The 3,896-nt window shown below is 47.7% G+C and overlaps 1 pseudogene; it reads left to right on the forward strand.

The window, feature by feature from the left end:
- The window catches only part of LOC123067490 (lysophospholipid acyltransferase LPEAT1-like), a 92,861-nt pseudogene that overhangs the window by 87,080 nt on the left and 1,885 nt on the right, over nucleotides 1–3,896 (forward strand).

Raw genomic sequence — 3,896 nt, forward strand, 5'->3', positions numbered from 1 at the left:
CGGTTGCTCATCAGTTGTCACGCTCCGCCACTACACGTCGATAGCTAACTTCCACGCACCCCTGTCCATGGCTAGTTCTTTGATGATATTCCAGTCCTTCAGATCTCTCTTTATGGACTCCTTATTTTCTTTGTTCTGCGGGGAAGATTCTTTTCAACATGGCATTATTTTGTTAATACTTAGGGTTCAATATGTCTTGTAGCTTTCTTCGCTTTTGACTGAACTGTTCATACTATGTGTAGGTGCTGTAACTGAAAGGCTCCATGAGGTTTCACAAGACGAGAATTCCCCTATGATCTTACTCTTTCCTGGTTAGTGTACACTCATTTTTATGTATAGTGATTGCTCATTTTATATGTGATTACTCATTATTGTTTATCAACATATTAGTCGGACGCGGATTTTTCAAACATGAATCCACGAGCGCCCATTATGAATAGTAAAATAGAAAAAATACTAGAAAAAAATAATTAATTCTGTTTTTTTTTCTTTGTGACATACATGGTCGAATTCCACTCAAGTGTGAAGTTTCGCGAAGAAATGACATCTGTGGTATTTTAGAATCATGTTCACCTTTGTATTTTTGAATCCTTTATTATGTAATCATCCTATTTCTCGTCTTAACTTAGAACTATTTGAGTATATTATGATGAAAATATGCTTGATTATGTTAGCAACCTAACAGTGGGTCACCCGAGACCTCTCTCACGGATTGAATGGCGATTTAGGTACAAATCTGAGGATACATGAATTGGGGGGAAAAGAAGGAAGAAGAACAGTAGCCGCCGCCGCCGGTTCGTTGATCCACTGGATGAGCAGAGCATTGCCTTCTCCCTAGTACTTGTAGTCTGTAGTGCTTGATGGTCTCCCGATGGGCCAGGCCCATGTACCAGTCCCGGGGCAAGCCCACGTATCAGTCAGGGGAGGGCTCCTGACATCCCTCCCTTCTTGAATTCGGCTTGACCCCAAGCCGACACCACCCAGAACCGCCCGGATCCCATTGCAATTGATGATGCTTGATTGGTTGTAGTCACGACCGGAGCCAGAGTGGACTTCAAGAAGTAGTAACAGTGGTTGTGGCCGATGGGAGCCCCACCGAAGAAAGCGTCGAGGAAGTAGTCATTTTCAGCAAAGTCGTGGTCGAAGCCGAGAAAGTAGTACTCATGGTCGACAGACCTTGCACGAAGACAGCAGCGATGGTGATGACACCCCTCCCTTCTTGAAAATGATCCTGATTGTAGCATGTAGAGGGTGCCATACAGATCATGTCATGTGCTCTCTTGCTGACTACCAACACCATTGGAATCTTTGGCGATGGAAGACCAGAAGCTAGCATGGTGGGATCCAGCGACTTACGTATTTCGTCGGCAGGGTAGTCGACCCAAACAACAACCGGAGCCTTGGTAAGATCAAAGGAGCAATCAGAGAATAATGAGTACCATCTTGGATCTCCCTCACTTGCAGCATGTATGTGCTCATGTCTGCATGCGTCTGCATCAGGAAATGACAAATGTTGCCCCCCCAACCAAAAACCAATGGATGTATGAAGAAACCCATGAGCAGCCGAACTAGTACACCTCAGTACTCGCAGTTTATACAGGTTTAGAGCTGTGAGAAGGGCCATATTGACATTGCAGTGAGACTGCCAACTCCTCTGACCAAGTATATTCTCATTAGTTCCAGCAGCAGAAGGCCATAACTTCACACATTCATCAAAGTAATGCTGATGACTGGAGTTCCCAGAGGCATTGACTGCACTTGAATTCCTAAATGCTGCCATTTTTCCAACAAGGAACTCTGTATATGGAAATAAAGGCCAGTCAAACAGCAACATCAGCAGTATCCTACTAGTGCTCATGTATACATGATGCACTCCGAATTCAGCATCTTCCCGTGAGTGCCTTATGCAGCAAGGATAAAATTATATGCCATTGTAGTTCACTAGCTCCCTGTGAATTGCTTCTGGTCCAAAACAGGTAAGATAGCTTGGTGTAGAAAGTGTTCCGAGACTCGATGTTTCCTGAACCATCATTTGGCTGCAACATTTTTGACTTAAGTGTTTAAATTCAGATGTTGCCTGATCCAGTAGACACCAAGACTGCCACTGTACCATATTGTTCAGAACTGCATTCTAGAGCAAAACAACCACTGCTTTGAAATTTTTCTTGGCTAAAAAATTGCCACTGCATGGATATGTTCATGGTCTGCATTGTGCCCTTCAATTTGTCAGGCCTAGGAAATTTACATGCAGCAGTATGCTCGAAATAGGTAAGCGGCCATTGTTCAAAGATGGTAGCTAGAGCAGAAAGTAATGACTCAAACTGTGTTAACTGAAGGCCAATACTGATCGAGAGATCCGTGTTCCAAGCACCCCATTTCTTCACACTCCTAAACAAATGCACAGCCATGGTACCCCGAACGAATTTACGCGGTTCAGGAGCCAGACAAGAATGATACTCTATGAAGTAATCCACTGAGATTGTACCACCGTTGCCATGTATTGTACACAAAATCTCCAATATGAAATAGTTTCTTCAGATTAGAATTGCTAGTCAAGCCAATGCCACGCACTTGGACAGACAAAACGGATGTGCCCTGAACGACCATGTACGAAGGTCATGAACAGTAGTCACCGAGAAGTTCCAATGGGCAACAGTAGAACGACAGACCTCTGCTGGCACACCGATTGCAAATGACGGCCACGGAATGGGTCGAGTTTCCATTTCATCTGCAATAAGAGCTTCCCAAAATGATGGCCATGGCATGGGCCGCAGCAGCAGGCCCCTGGTGCCTTGTGTGCGGCGAGCTGTCCAAATCATGGTTCAGGAATGGCTGCTTTGAATCGACAACTGAGAATATCAGAGGAGATGGGAGTGGTAAGGAGCTCGTCCTCCATGGCCAGGAGCGCCCACAGGTTAGAATCACCGTTGCTAGTAGCGTGCATGAGGTCGGTGATGGGCACATGTGTGGTTGCTGGGAGTAGAGGTGCCGTCATGACTAGCGACGCGAGCGACAATGTGACAGTGACTTGGTTTAGGCACACCGTCGAACAGGTCACAGGCGTCGTGGCGATGCAGTCAAGGGATGCATGGTGGGTAATCTCTAGGACCTCCTGGACCCTGATGGTTGAGGAGAAGAAGCTGGGGAGGACGGCAAGCTCGGTGGAGACTTCTAGAGAAGACGCCACCAATGGAGGTGCAGGAGTGGTGAACTTGCTGCCGATGGTGATGTTGACGGCCTGGGTTGCCGTTGCCACCACTTGGTTCTCCTCCTGGATTTCCACTCCGTTCGTTCGAAGGGTGGCTGTGGTGTTGTTGGTGCCGATTGCGGGATTGGGGTTGAATGCGGTGGTGGTGTCGTGGACCTCCTCGGCGATGGTGGGTGGAGCAGCCGTGGTTGCCGGTCGGTGTGAGACATGACCAGGGCAGAGGTTGAGGTAGCCGAAGCAGTAGCAGGGGAGGCAGCCGGATCGACACTCGAGGTAGCCTCGGCCGGATCGGCCGCGCGTGCAGCCGCGAACTCGGACATTATACTATCCAACTGCGCCAATAGCAGGGCGAGAAACCACATCATCTGCTCATCTGCGGTCATGGCATCCCACTCCGGTGGATAGACGAGGGAACGAGGAGCCTGCTCCGGATCGGACATGGTGCTGTCACCGGTGAAAAAATTGGGGAATCGGTGGAGATGGTGGTGGTGAAAAAATTTGAGGGAATGTTTACCGGCTCTGAGTACCAGATGTTAGCAACCTAACAGTGGTTCACCCGAGCTATTACCTCTCTCACGGATTCAATGGTGATTTAGGTACAAATCTGAGGATACATGAATTGGGGGAAAAAGAAGGAAGAAGAACAGTAGCTGCCGCCGCCGGTTCATTGATCCACTGGATGAGCAGA

This window comes from Triticum aestivum, chromosome 3B, assembly GCF_018294505.1.
Source record: "Triticum aestivum cultivar Chinese Spring chromosome 3B, IWGSC CS RefSeq v2.1, whole genome shotgun sequence".
NCBI classification, from domain to species: Eukaryota; Viridiplantae; Streptophyta; class Magnoliopsida; order Poales; family Poaceae; genus Triticum; species Triticum aestivum.